Raw genomic sequence first — 16,520 nt, 5'->3', positions numbered from 1 at the left:
GCACTTTTTCTGCTCTCTTAATTTGTCGGTGCAAATTTTGTCCCAAGAAGAAATGCTTTTGTGGGGCAGCTGGGTTGCTCAGTGGATTGAGAGCCAGACCTAGAGACAGGAGGTCCTAGGTTCAAATTTGACCTCTTGACACTTCCTAGCTGTGTGACCCTAGGCAAGTCACTTGACTCCCATTACCTAGACCTTACCACTCTTCTGACTTGGAGCCAATAACACAGTACTGACTCCAAGATGGAAGGTAAGGATTTAAAAAAAAAAAAAAAAGAGAGAGAGAGAGAGAGAGAAATGCTTTTGGAGTGAAAAGTTTAACCCAACCCATCTTTTTGATCAATATAACTTTTTAAAGCAATCATGCACCATAATTTGTCACTTTTTCTGCTTACTTAATTTTTCTTTACCAAAACCAATCAATAACAACAACAACAACAACAAAAAACTGTTCCAGTTGTCCTAACTGCCACAAAGGTTTATTGTTTATTATTTAAATTCCATTTATTACATTACTTAAGGATATTTATTGGTAGATCATGTTTGAATAAGACATTCTCAGTAATTAAAAAAAAATTCTTAACTTCTGTTTTAGAATTGATACTAAATATCAGTGCTAAGACAAAAGAGTGGTAAGGACTAAGCTGCTGGTGTTAAGTGATTTGTCCAGCATGACAGCTAAGGAAGTATCTAGGACAAGATTTGAATCCAGGCCCTCCTGACTCCTTGCTTGACTCCCTTATTCACTGAGCTACCTAGCTTCCCCCACCCCTAATAATTTTAAGTATGTACCTCCCACCATTAGCTCAAGAAAAGAGAGATTTCATGACTTTTTGAAACCCAAATTTTTGTGATTTTCTGGAACTAACCTAATTTTGATGGATGTGTATATACACACATTCATAATATATGTAAAACATGTATGTATACATATATGAGCAGATACATTTATACACACATTCTACAAAAGCAGCTTGGTTCTGGAAAATCACTCAAATTTGGGTCTCAGAAAGTTATAAACCTCTCTCTTGAGCTGATAGTAGGAGATACATACTTAAAATTATTGGTAATGTCTTATTTAAACATGCATCCTTAAGTAATGCAATAAGCTAGTCTTAATAACAGACAAAAAACTTTTGGAACAATTAGAATTCAGATCTTCTATTTGGGTGTATATATGTGTGTGTGTGTATATATATATACATATATATGTATATATATATATATATATATATCCCTGCTTTTACATATACTGGCGTATGTCTATCTGTATAATCCAGTTATAAGCACTATAAAAGATAGTAGTTCCCACACTCAGAGAATTTATAATCTAATTAAAAACACTAGACAGAAAAAAACTAAAAGTTCAAATAACAATAGATCAGGAGGCAAAGTAGGAATAGTTAGGGTCAGCTCTAGGGCTACCTCCTAAGAAACTGTTCCTTATCTCCCTGCCCATTAAGATCAAGCAAAATAATCATTGTAAAGTGCTTCACACAGTGCTTGGCCAGTAATATAAATGTTAGTTGTTATTATTAGCTAATATTAATACCATTTCCCCAAAATTATCTTGCATCTACTTTGTCTATATCTGTATATGCTCATATTCTTGCTTCCCTAGGACAGAAACAGAGATTTTAAAAATGGAAAAGGCCCTGTGCTTAAAATGATAAGGAAAGACTTTTTGAGAAGGATAGATTTTACTTAGGCAATGAGGAAGAGAGTGTTTCAGGCAAGCAGATTGCTCATATTAATAAGACAATGAGATTATTCACTTTGACCAGAAGATAGGGGTGTAACAGATAGCATTTGAAAAGTAATTTGAGCTCTGAAATATTACCACTTTATACCCATTAAATTGGCAAAGATAGTGAAAAGTGATTAAATTCACCATTTGTGGGACTATGCAGAAATGGGTAGTGTATTAGGCTTTTGACTCTGCAGTGAACTGGCATAATCTTTTTGGAAACCATCTGGCAGTATACAATTAGAGATATGAGCTATTCCTGCCCTTTTAGACCACTGTTAGAATTATACACTGATAAGGAGAGGGAGACCTATGTTTGAAAAAAATATGCGTGACAATATTATCTATAATACCCAAAACAAAAACAAAACCCCACAATATATTGATTTCCTTGGTGTCCATTGGTTGTTGACTGGCTGGAAAATTGTGGTGTATGAGTGAAAAATATGTTATTGTATATTAAATTGCAACAATGAGAATGACATGTAAATAAATATAATAAAGGGCTTATAAAGTCATGCCAAGTAAAGATATCAGAATTATAACATTGCATTGTTTGACTACAGATGAGTAAAAGAAAAATTTTAAATGGAGTTTATGAATTATTTGTGTTTTTTTATCTTGAATTTTATATTAAAAAGTCTATTAAAATTAAGTTACACATACACACACCCCACTTGCTTGAAGCCAAATCATGGCGGTTTTGACTCACTAGATGATATTTTGAGTTCCCTTTCATTCTTGGATTGTTTCATTCTTGGATTGTTTTAATTTTTCTTTACCAAAACCAATCAATAACAAAATAAAATAACAAAAATAAAAATTAGAAAACTCTGTTCTAATTGTCCTAATTGCCACAAAGGTTTATTGTTTGTTATTTAAATTCCATTTATTGCATAACTTAGGGTTATTTGTAGATCATGTTTGAATAAGACATTCTGAGTAATTGTTAAAAAAAATCCTTACCTTCTGTCTTAGAATTGATAATGAATATCACTACTAAGGCAGAAGAGTGCTATGGTCTAAGCTATTGGTGTTAAAGTGACTTGTGCAGCACATACATCACAGGAAATATAGGCTCGTTGAGATCATTTTCAAAATATGAACCCCAGAGGAATGTTTTCATCAAACTTATTCTTGAAAAAAAGAATAATTGGTTTTGAAGATGTATTATTATGCAAATTGTACCTCAATAACTACCAGTGGTAAACTTAAATGTATTTGATTAGATTTCGCTCTATCTAGAGGTATACTTTATAGTTTTTTGGTGTCACCTGTCTGTCTCAAAGAAGAGGAATGGAACTGTGAAGAGTTGTATTGAATATATTAATTAGGGATGTGGTTATTACTTAAACAAGCAAGTAAAAAAATCTTGAGTGTAGTTACTCATCTATTTAAATATTACAAAATAACCCCAGGAGAAGAAGGTGGGGAAAAAAAGGAGCCTGGGGTACTATGATAATTTTTGTGACTAAGAGTAAATGAGCTGACTAATAGCAGTGAACTCACTATGAGTAACAATGGTGAATTTAGGAGGTTATAAGTAGAATGAGAACTATTTAAAGGTTAGCTTTCCTACCAGCTCAATTGTTCTTTAAAGAGCTGGAGATTCCTTAAGAGAGATTTGGAAATAAATCATTTATTCTTCTGATTATGCCTCTATCTGTAATCTGGTAAGACTATTTTATGTTTAATTATTTTTCTACTTTAATCTTAAAGAGGATTTTTAGCAAATGAGTTTGTTTATAGGGTTTTGTAGTGAAGACATTGTTTTGAAGCAGAGAAATAAACATAGTTAATGAATTCTTTTTTTTTTTAAAGCTAGGTAAGCTAGGTGTGTTTGTTTTCATGTGTGAGTGAGAATTGGGCATCTGAAAGGTTTGATGTGTGTGTGTGTGTGTGTATTTATTAGTTCTTAGACAAAACAAAGAATTGTAAGAATTAACTAACAGTGGTCAGATATTTTTATTAAATTGATAACAGTGTGATAAGCTCTCAAGAAGACTTAATTTATCTGGAATGCTCAAGGAAGTGATGTTCTTTTGATAGAAGCTTCTGGGTAACTTGAAGTTAACCTGAAAATTATTGTAGGAAATCTAAAATGATTAGTAAATACACTTTTCTGCATTAGCAAGAATAGTTTACAAAAGATAATTTTTTTCTTGTTATTGATTCATCACCTTGTAGTATTTCAGGGTATCCTTTACAAACATCTGATATTGTACAGAGATTTAGAAGATATATTGCTAGAGCATTCCCTATAATTTCATTTTTTTGCCAGATTCTCTGGTATGAGCTTTTGGTAGGGAGGGGTATGAACTTTAAAAAAAAAAAAGGTTTTGTTTTTCTAAAACTCATTTTAATTTCTTCTCCATACCACTAATAGTTAGTAGTTCTAACTCCTGAGTTGGACTCCAGTTACCATTTACTCAATCTAGATTTTAAATTTTCTCTGAAATAGTTTTTGTCAATTGTGATTATATCTTTTAACTAAACTTTTAAATATTTTTATCTGTATTATATGATGATTTTAAAACTTTTTTTCCATCTCACAGTGCCATGTTCTCTCAGTAGGTGATTAATAAATATTTGTTCAACTAAATTCTTACCCTCAATATAATTTAAAATACAAAATAGTATGAATCAAGAAAGTTTCAAGATATCTATTGAGTAATTGAATAGGATAAATTTTGAGTTAAATCCATATGTACATTGAAAAATCAATTTTACCTAAATTTAAATTTTAAGCAATATTTCATAACTTATGAAATCCTTAGGAAAAACAATAATTTAAAGATTAAGCCCACATCAAATTTTGACATAAAAGAAACAACTGATTTTAAAAGTGCAACTATTATAAAATATAAAAAGATTTGACTTATCTGGAGCTTCATTTACAGGTTCTATCGGGAAAAAATGGAATTATTTGATACTATTACCTAATATATGTTTAGAAATTCAGATAACAACACACAGTGCTAGAAAATCAGTGTAAGATAGGCCATTGCCCATTTACTTTATAGGGGAAAGTTTGCTTTATTTTTGTACTTTGGAACCACTGAGTATTTTTGAAAGGAAAATATTTAAAAATCCAGAGTCCAGGTTGCTCTTTTCTATTTTACTTTTTTGTATGCACGAGAAAAAATTTATTGGAGAAGATAATCAGCATATATATTATACTTTAATCTAGATATCCATTTCTTTTAATCTAGCCTCTTATAGTTTTGTCCAAAGTCAGATGAATAAGCACTTATTATTTTATAGAGAATCTTATTATTCCTAATTAATTGAAGTTCTATGAAGATCAGTAGTTCTATAAAATTTAGACTCATTTATGTTTTAGAATAGCATCTGAACTCTGAGCTCTTTCATTCTAGTAAACAGTATATATCCTAACTTGTTTTGATTAGCTTTTATAACAGCACTTTTACACTTCTGTACTATAAATAGTTTAACAGTGATTTCAGTGACACTTTAAAATATGTGTGTGTGTTTATGTATATTTTGTTTATATGTGTGTCTATCTTCAGACTAACTATTTATGTCCTACTTTCCTGAGGTCTGCATAGTAGAATTTTAACTCTTAGCTTCAGGACAGCTCTCCTTTGTAGTGAGATGCCAAGATGAAAGGATTAAATGGCAAAAGTATCTCAGGAATTTGTAAGAATGGTAAAGAAAGTGGCATATGAAATTTTAATGTGATATAGTAATAATGCATTAGGCAGGAAAAATAAATACAGATGATGAAGCTGGGCTCTTTGGTTTAATCTAAGAAAAGGCTCTTGTAATCATCCTAGATGATTCAAAGTTCTGATCAAGTGAAAAATGTCAACAAAAACTTGGAAGTCAGCAAGGGGAAAAATATTAAAAAATAAACTCTATTATTTCTGCTTATTCAAATCATTCATCTACACCTACAATAATGTACATAATTGTGGTCCATGTACCACTTAAAAGAACTGGAAGAAGGAGGAAAAAGACGTGGGTTGGAGGGAAATGTCCAGATAAGGGGAACTAAAATGATCAAGGAAAGGAGGGAACTCCTTAGAAAGAAAAACTTTTTTTTTTAAATGTGATTCTTCATCCTAGAGAGATAAGGCAGAAAGGAAATATGATTAAAGCCTAAAAATTCACAAGGAGATATAAATAGAATGAGAAAGTTTTATTAACCAAACCCTACTCTGCTGGACCTAATGTTTTACATAGTAGGTAGAAAACTCATGGAATTCATTACCTGAAGAGGTTAATAAAACAGGAATACAAAGAAGTGTTTATCAAAACTGAGAGGTTGCCATCTAGTGGAGTGACTCCATTATTGCAAACTAAGTTAATGAGTTTTATTTCCCTACACTACTGAGAATTTTAATTGAGCTTAAAATCTATAATAATTAGCTCTCAGAGTACGGAAGATTGCTTTGTACATTGCTTACCTTTGTTGATGATTTTTGTTTTTAAATCACATTCTTTTCTGAATACACTCTTGCCCATTTTAATTTATTTTAATATTTTAATGAAGATTTAAAATGAGGGGGGGAAAGCGGTTTAGTGATACCAATCAACACATTGACCACTTTAAACAGTAGATGGATATTATGCACCCTCAGCCCCCTGCCTTTGTCATATATAAGGACAGCAGGCCTTTTTTTTAAGCTCTTTTTCTGGAACTAAGTTTGATTATTATAATTATATAGCTTTATATTTATTTCTTGTTGTTTGTTGTTTCTTGCATTTTTATTGTTTTTTTAGTCATGTCTGATCCTTTATGACCTCATTTGGGGTTTCTTAGTAAAAGATATTGGAGTGGTTTGCAATTTCCTTCTCCAGAACATTTTACAGATAAGGGAACTGAGGCAACAGGGTTAAGTGCTACTTGCCCAGGATAACAGCTAGAGTCTGAGGACAAATTTGAACTCAGGTCTAACTGACTCCAGGTTTAGTACCCTATCCACTATACCACCAGCTGCCCATATACATAATTTTAATTATCCATTATTGGTTTTCCTGGTTCCGCTTTACTTTATCCTGTATCACTTGATGAAATTCTTTTCAGGCATCTCTGAATTCTTTACTCTTATTGTTTCTTACAATTCAATAATGTTTCACTACCTTGAAGTTGCTTTTTTAAATGTGATTTTAGGGTCTAGGTTTTTGCAACATTTTGGAAAGCACAACAAATGATATTCTTTGGAAAAGTAAATAAAATCAGGAATTCAGAATAGAAGCACCTTTGAGTCATTCCTGTTAACTTTCAAAAATCTTGTAAATGGAAATTAATACTTACAAAGTGCCTATGAGTTTTATCTGTCCTTCAAAAGGCATAAAAACTAAAAAAGTTTTGTTTTATAAAGAAATTGAACCACAGAGAAGTTTTATAAGCTTTTGTAATAGCCATAAATAAACGTATTTGTTGTTCAGTCAATTTAGTTGTGTCTCACACTTCACAGACTCATTTGGGGTTTTCTTGTCAAAAGATACTGGAGATTGGTTTGCCATTTCCTTTCTCCAGTTCATCATACAGATGAGGAAATTGAGGCAAAGAGAATTATGTGATTTTTTTTTTTACCAGGACCACATAGCCAGTAAATGTCTTAAGCTAAAATTGAACTCAGGATCATCTGTCCACTGTGCTTGCTACCTGCCTTCATATATAGGTGAAGCAAATTGTAGCTTTTCTTAAGAAGACTTTGGAGTTGGTGCATCTATAATGCAAGTATATTTTTTTGGAAATAAAACCTTGTAAAATATTTGTATCATTTACAAATCGCACGTTTTCTTATTAGACCATATTTTCCTGTTGGAAAGTTCTTCCTTACTTTTCAAGGATCCTAATTTTTATTGGTGAAGTACAGATTTGCAATTCTTTAATAACTTAGAAGAAGATCTCCATGAGTTACAGTGTTCTAAAATTCCTTACCCTGTGGCCAACCTTGAACTTAACCAGTCTGATCTCTGTCATTGGGTTCCTCCTTCCTTGAAGCAAGCCTTTCCAGTTTGCTCAAACCTTCCTGAGATGGAGTTGTACTGCCACAGCCATTGAAAACTCAGGGTCCTCTCCATCCAGGAGAGCTCTAAAGTAACTCGTTTATAACATCTTAGCTCAAAACTAATGCTTCTTTTTTAAGTGTTTGGGGAAAATAAATGCCTGTTTCTGAATATATATATATATATATATATATATATATATACACACACACACACACACACCCAGTAAGATGATGGTCTGTATGTAAATTATACGTGTCTGTGTTAGAAATTCTGAATCTAAATCACCAATTTCTTATTTATTTCTTAGCATCTCACCTTTTGTACCCTATACTTCTACTCTGAATATGATTTAAATACATTGTAAAGATATATCATTTGTTCTCTTGTAATAGAACATGACAAGTACTGACAGCAATGAACTGAATTTGGTTTTTCAGGAGTAATATATGTTATTATTCTTTAATGCTGATGAAGACAAAGTGTTTCCAAATAAATCCTATGATACAGGCAGGTGTGCTATATAAAGTAGTTGTTCCTGAAACTAAGGAGAATAGGAGGAATTATATGTGATTATATAATCAATAAAAAAGTCTTATTTAGAGCATTCAAAGTCTAATTGAATTTTTATAGAATTCTCTGTGTGCTATTGTTCTAAGAAAAAAATCAATTATTTTGAAAGTGTGATTAATTTTTAGCTGGAGGAGCACTACAATGGCAAGACAAGTATAAGGGGGTGCAATTTTGTTGTTGTTTAACAGAATGCCCACTTTGGCTGGGATAACAACAGCAGCCATGATAATGAACATTTATATAATTAATTAAGATTTTCAAAGTGTTATACATTATTTCATTTGACCCTTACAACCACCCTATGAGGTGGGTGCTATTAGTACCCTCATTTTACAGCTGAGGAACCTGAAACTGAGAAAGACTAAGTGACTTGTCCAGAGTCACATGGCTAGGAAGTCTCTGACTCCCAAGTCCAGTGTCCTATCCTCATTATCTTGTTTCTTCAAGATTCATTGCTCTTCCCTAAATGGCATAAATAAAATAAAATTTTAATATAAATTAATTTTAAATAATTTAAAACTAAAATGCATAAAATTTTAAATCATAAATGATTTTAAATTAATTGTTCCTCTTAAAGATTTTTTCCTTCTGAGTAGAAGTTTGAATATACTATCATTAATGTAGAATTTGAATTATATCTTTATCCACATGAATACACAAGTTTTTAGTATCCTAAGATTTTAAGTTAGAAAGTACCTTAGAGATTATCCTGTTATAGATTATTATTTATAGATTATGTTATGGATTATTATTTCTGTCATAGATAAGAAAACTGAAACCCCAATCAAATATATCAAGTATAACAAATATATATCAAATATACAAGTAAATTAACTGAGTCAAAATTCAAACCTAGGTCCTTTAAGTGCTAAACACTTTTTTCTATTCTATAATTGGGAGAAATAAAATTATAATAATTGCTAGCATTTAAGGGTTGTAAAGTGCCTATGCTATTTCATTTTATCTTCACAATAACCCTAGGGGGTAGGTGCTATTATTATGCCCATTTTTCAGATGAATGAAGTGCCTTGTCCAGAGTTAAATATGCAGTAAGTGTTGGAGGCTAGATTTGACCTCTCGGGGTTCCTGACTCTAAGGCCAGGGCTCTATCCACTTTGCCCCCTTTCTCTTATCCCGTTCTACCTCTCCCCTCTCAAACTCCAGCTGCCCAGGGACAATCACTCTCAACTGATGAGGACTCTTAGGTGTTCAGCTAGTTGTCTTGGATAACCAAATTGAACTTTCTGGTTCAGTTCCATTCACCATTCACCAACTTCCCTTTTCTTTCTCTTTTCTATTCTCCCATCTGAAATTGTACATTTTCTCTTCCCTCTTCACACAACCCCACCTACCCACCCACTCATGCTTTTCTAGGAAACTGATAAAGGTTGCCCTCTAGAACTATGCATGTTTATATTAATGTATTCTCTCCTCTCTGTTTAGATAAGTTACTGGAATTTAGGAGGCAAATGCAAATGACACCTTAAGGCAAAGGAGAAAACCCACTGGCAGGAATTTTGGGCTTTGGAATTATTTGGGGAGACAGACATACCTTTCACTGCCTTTATTGCCATTTCCTGCTTTGAACACCTCCCTCATCAATAATTCTCTTCTTATAAGTTGGCAATTCAGTATAGGAAAGAATGATTAAAAATAATGCTAAATGTTACAGATTCTTCACAGTGAAATCAAGCACTTTTATACTTAAGAATGAAAGAAGCTTTTTAGAAGAAACCCATTTATACTTATTACTATATTATATTACAGCTTGTGAACTCAAATTAAGACTGATGCAAAAATATGTCAAAGGAACTCTTCTAACCTGCTGAAGAATTTGAAAACTTGGATTTTTGAACTCTAAACTCCCAAGAATCTATAGTGCTGCAGCATGTATTGTATCACAGTAGAGGCTAACTGTAAACAGTCCAAAGTTAATGTTTAGCTGGCTTGGAACTATTTTGGTCAACTTCCAAATTTTTATTTACCCTTTTGCCACTTGAGTTTATCATTATTAGGCATTTCCTATGATCTTTTGTTTCCTCCTTAGAACTTTCTTGTCTGTTAAGTAAGCGAGCAAGAAATGAAATTTTTAATTGTTCTTGTAGCAGTTGTTCATAAGTGAAAATCAAATATTTTTAGCTTAATGCTTTATTTGTGTGAAAGTAGAAAGAGACCGTTGTATTTGTATAGCTTTACAAAGCAGTTAGCCATGTGTTATAAAAGGGGAAAACCATTGAACTTTGAGTCAAGGAAACCTGAGATCAAATCCCACCTCTAAGCACTTACTAGCTATGTTACTGTAGCAAGCCATTTTCTTTTATTAGCAGTTTCCTCATTTGTGAAATGGTCATAACGTACCTGTGTTTTCCCTACCTTACTGAATGGGGGGGTGGGGGTGGGTAAGCAATTTGTAAACCTTTAAGTGATGTACAAAAATGGGTTGTTATTAAATGAAAGAATATTGAGAACTTTGAAATTAGAAATATTTCAAAAGTGAAGATTATATTTTCTCCTCCCAGAGATTTTTTTCATTTGCCTTTTTCCCCCTAAATAATTGCCCTTTGTATTTTCCTTCAGGTACTTTAAAATTAATTAGCAACAGTAATATCTCCCTCAACTTATTTAAGTCATTATATTAATGTAAAGTGAAAACCCTTCTAGTGTTAGTAATATAAGGGTTTAAAGTAACAAGCTAGTTAATGTATTCCCTGGATTGCCCATTATCATGGCTTAAAATCTTTAAGCTTTATGAGAGGTTTTTTGAAGTATATGTTTCTTTCTTTCTGTTATTGGTGTTTAATAAATGTCAGATATACTGTAATAACTAGATTCCTGGAACATGTATGTAGCATTATGAAGTACATGAACTATTTGTACAACTTTTTGTAACATTTTAATGATTGTGACCTCAAGTGATTTCCCCCCCCCCCCCATCTTGGAATTTTCTAAAGAAATCTTTTTCTTCATCTACTTTAAACATGTCTCTTAAAATTTTTTTTAAAAATTTAAGTATTTTCCCATGGTTCCATGATTCATGTTTAAACATGTCTCTTAGGGGGACTGTTCTCAGCAGTTAATTTTTATCTCATCTTCTGTTACATTAAATTCAATATATGCTTACGTATTAATTATAGTTTTTTAACATGAGTCTAAAATAAGATAATAAATTGAGAAAAGCATTATTCACTACTTTAGACTTTTAAAACAAAATTGCCTTAATGGCAGGTAGCCCGCTCACCTCAGCTATATAAGAATTAGCATCTCAGTTTTAGTATTTGGTTGAACAGTAAAAGTGTATGTAAGTTGAAACTCCTGTAGCACGTGGCATGAATGAATGTGCAGATTACTCACTAGGAAGCTTTATGGTTCCAAAGCTGAATACACTGCATATAGTTTTCAGAACCACACACCTAATAATAGGTATGCTTCCTGTAGCTTCATCTGGGTCACAGTATTGCAGTGGAACTTGGGTTGTTTTTTTTTAATGTTTTTTTTAATGTATGGCTTGAAGAAACTATTAACATTTATGAGAGAGAGTTAAAAAAATTGATTAGAGGATAAAGAATGAAGGGAGAAGAAGGGCTGCTTTTCTTTTGGGTGAATGGCTAGTCTGGGAAAAAATTATTTTCAAATCTCTATTAAGGAACCTTCACCTCCAGAATGCAAATAACTTATTCATATTTGTTCATCGAAAGGCTGGTCCATGTTGAAAGACCATGAATTTCTACTTTTAGAAGACTTTGTGGTTTATTCTGGTTTAAGAAAGAAGGCAGAGAGGGAAAAAGGATGCCAAGGTGATTTAGCACACTTTTAATGAGAAAGAAATGGGTCATCATTTGTAGTAACTGATGTTTTATTCCATTTAAAAATGTTTTGGCAGAATCTTATCCACCATGATTCTTGTTGTGCCCTACCATGCATCTTCTGTAGGATATCGTCTCAGAACACTTGAAGGCTGCTTTCCCTTTGTGATTTGAAGGTACCTCTGGATATGTGGTTCAATTACTTGATTTTAAACGATGATCACTCATTAAAACAGTTGATTTAATGTTCATAGATGGTCTAAGTACTGTCATTCTTAGCACAGTGATAAGATAGTGGCTGCATCTAAATGCAGTCATCCTTTCCAGCTTGCTGGAGGAGAGTGTCGAGGTAAGGGTGTGCAGCCCGCCACAATATGGGAACTCCAGATAACAATTTTTGGCCCCCTCCTCATACCAGAGAAGTCTGATTTTTTTCTTTTTCTTTTATGGGGTGCTTATAGAACCTTATTGTAAAATTTGGGTTAAGTATTTATATTTAGTCATAGGCTGTAAGTTTCTAAACTTTTCTATGTTGTCTGATGGCCTTCAAAACTCCAAAAAAAATTCCAACTTAATTTCTTATGCTAACCTCTGATAGATCAAAACAGCATTGGGGAAAGTTTTGATCTGGAAGGGATGCCTGTATATCAATAAGATAAAAATTAGTATAAATTTAAATTGTTGGAAAATATTACCAATAAAGTAAAGTAGTTTCCAGTAGTACTTAGTGTCTGTTTTCCAGTCATCCAACATTTGGAAATATGTTTTGCATGATTTCATATGTATAATTGAGATCATATTTCTTGCCTTTTCAGTGGGTTAGGGGAGGGACAAAAGAGAGGGAGAGAATTCAGAATTCAAAATAATTTTTTTAACATTAAAAATAAATAATATTTTTAAAAAAAGAAAAAATAATTACCAAAATTAATTTTATGGTAAAATTGGAACAGAGAGTCAGCTTGGGATAGGGAATAGAGAACTCACTTCTAAGTCAGAATGATCTAACACATTCCCAGTCTCCTCTCTGCCACATATTGGCTCTGTGACTGGGGGGTAAATTGCTTAACCTCTGAGGCAGCCAACCGTTGCCTATCTGTATTTGTAGAGGAAATTTCCCCTCTTTGAGCTCCCTACACAAATGAAATCATAGGTCTAGACCAAATATAAATGAAGAACTGGCTAATCTAACCCATATGAAATATGACTTTTTAAAAGTTTTTATTGACATAATTGATAGCCACAGTTCCAACCTGAATACATTTTTAAGAATTTTCATTTTTGAATAATTGACTAATTTATCTCTCTAAAGTCAGTCAACAAAACATTTATAAAGCTCTTACTACCTGTTAAGTACTGTCTTAGGTGCTCTAGATATAGGGAATAGCCTCAACTTCAGGGAGCTTATATTTTACTGGAACAACATGTACACATAAAATTAAATATAAGATATAAACAAAGTCAAAACAAGTTAATGTTATTGCGGATGGGTTTTGTAAGGGGGAGGTAGTGGCAGCTAAGGGTATCAGGAAAGGACTTTCGAAGTTTGTGGCATTTAACCTGAGCTTTGATAGAAGCTAGAAAGGGATTTTAAGGCAAATGTAAGGAGATTAGGCATTCCAGGCATGGAGGCCATTGGTCTATGCAAAGACACAAGACTAGAAATTAAACTCCTAGAGTTAGGAAGATCTAGTCCAAATAATCCTCCAACACTTATTGGCTATATGACACTGGACAAGTCATTTAACTTTTTTGCCTCAATTTTCTTGTCTTGATTTGTTAATGGTACTTAACCATTTGTAGTAAGGATCATATGAGGGAATGACTATAAAGCACTTTACACAGTAAGTGTACTTTTACTAAAGTAAGTGCTGTAAACATTTAGCTATTATATAAGAGAAACAAAAGCTATTATATAAAAATATACTATAATATATAACATAATATATTTAATTAAAATATGACATATAAGAAAACAAAAGAAAAAAGGTAGGTCAGAATGCTGAGACACCAGAATGATAAGTAATGTTTAAAAAGTCTGAAAAGGTGCACTGGAGTCAGATTATAAAGGGCTTTAAATATAAAAAAAGAAGAATTTAAATTTTTTCCTTGAGCCATAAGAAATTACTAGAGCTTTTTGAGGAGAGGTGATGTGATCAGACCTGTTCTTTAGAAAAATCATTTTGATAGCTGTGTGGAGAATAAATTGGAGTGGGGAAACACTTAAAAGACTTAAAACAGTGACCAATTAGGAAGTGATAGGTAATTGGAAAGGAAATGTGGTGCAGTGGGTGAGGCACTAGACATCCTCAAAAACCCTACTTTGGTCCATCTGTCTCTGCTAACTGCCATCCTCATCTCCTTCCTTTTGTGGCTAAAGTATTTGAGAAGGCCACCTGCAGATGGTGCCTCCACTTCCCTTTTTAACTCTACAGCCTGGGCTCTAAAATCAATCTTCAACTAAAACTGATCTCTTAATTGGCAAATCTACTAGCTTTTTCTTAATCTTTATCCTTCTTGCCTGCTCTGTAGCCTTTGATAATATCAGTTGTATTCTTTTTGATACTCTTTACTCTAGTTTTGGGTTTTTTTTTTAATATTGCTTTTTCCTCATTTTCCTCTTCTCAATCTCCTTTGCTGGGGCCTCAGTAAGGTCATTCTTGCTCATTTTGAGCATGCCCCTTTTATCTTTTTTTCCTATACAGTTTTGCTTGGTGATCTCATAAGCCCTCATGGATGCAATTATCCCAGTGTTAATCATTTCTAGATCTGTTTGTCTAACCCTAATTTTTCTCCTTGCTTCTAGACTCCTCTCTCCAATGGTCTATTGAACTTCTTGACTCAAATGACCACAGATGTCTTAATGCCTGTGTCTCCCTTCTCCCTTTTCCCATTAAATAAACTCGGGGTTGGGAGTGGAGAGGAGGGAGCCAAGATGGTGGTTCAGTAGCAGCGAAAGGTGAAATTGCTCTGACAGCCCTTCCATTAAATAAACTACATGGGCTTCCTGTTACCTCCAGAATTAACCCCTCATTTGGCCTGCAAAGCTCTTCATAACTTGGCCCCTTCTTACCTTTCCATATTATACTTTTCTCACCTCTGTAAACTCTGGGATCTTGCTGTTCCTTTCACAGGATAATTCATCTCCTGATTGTGGCCATTTTCACTGACTATCCATCATGCCTGGAATTCTCCTTCTTCATCTCTGGCATCCTGGCTTCCTTCTGAGCGAAAGTTCCTTCTTCTTCAAGAAACCTTTTTCCAGTTCTCCAGTTTAATACCTTCCCTCCAAGACTTTTCCTGATTTATCATGCGTACATCTAATTTGTGCACAATTGTGTTTATGTTGTTTTCCCCTGTTGAACTGTGAGCTCCAGAAGAGCAGGAACTATCTATTCCTTCATGTTCCTTTTTGTCCCTGGTGCTTAGCACAATGCCTGGCACCTACTAGATGCTTGATGAATGTTTCTCAGCTGAATGACTGGAATTAAAGTCAGGAACGAAAGACTTGTATTCAGATCCCACCTCAAAATAAAAACTCTGTGCCTCTTGGCAATTCTCTTAACCTCCATGTATGTCAAACCCCTTCCAGATCTAAATCTATGATCCTATGAATAGTCCAGACAAGATTTCCTGCCCCCCCCCCTTTTTTTAACACATACTTTATATACTTGACATTCCCCATCTCCTGTCTCTGTGACTTAGCATAGACCATCCTTCATGCATGGAATGTACTCACTGCCTCCTCACTTCCGTTTCTCAGAATCCCTGGCTTCCTTCAAAGATCAGCTCAAGTGTCACCTCCTACAGAAAGCCTTTCCTGTTCTCTATCAATCCCTCTGACTCCAGCTACTAGCACTGACCTCTTGAAATTACCTTGTATGTGTACTTATGTGCTTATATATAACTATATTTTTCATATATACATGTATAAAGACAGATTCACACACACATACAAAGTTATATATTTAAGCTCCTTGAAGACACTGATTTCATTTATTTGTTATTTTTAAAAACTATTACCTTCTTTCTTAGAATCAATGCTGTGTATTGGCATAATACAAGGCAGAAGAGGGATAAAGAACAGGCAGTTGCAGGGTGGGAGGGACAGAAAGTGATTTGCCCACACAGCTAGGAAGTATCTGAGGTCAAATTTGAATCCAGGACGCCTCCTTTCTAGGCCTGGCTTTCAATCCACTGAGCCACATAAATGACCCCAACTGGTTCATTTTATCCTTGTTTTTTCTTAGCACAATGCATAACACATAGTAAGCACTTAAACAATGATAAAGAGTATGATAAAGACAGAGATAGATAAAAAAGTAACAAAGGCCTGGAACAGTGGGGAGAGAGTTGAAAACAGATATGAAAGATATTATAGAGGTAGAATCAGTAAGCATTGAGCCAGTACTGATTAGACA

Source organism: Gracilinanus agilis, chromosome 3, assembly GCF_016433145.1.
Source record: "Gracilinanus agilis isolate LMUSP501 chromosome 3, AgileGrace, whole genome shotgun sequence".
NCBI lineage: Eukaryota > Metazoa > Chordata > Mammalia > Didelphimorphia > Didelphidae > Gracilinanus > Gracilinanus agilis.
This window is presented reverse-complemented; position numbering follows the sequence as displayed.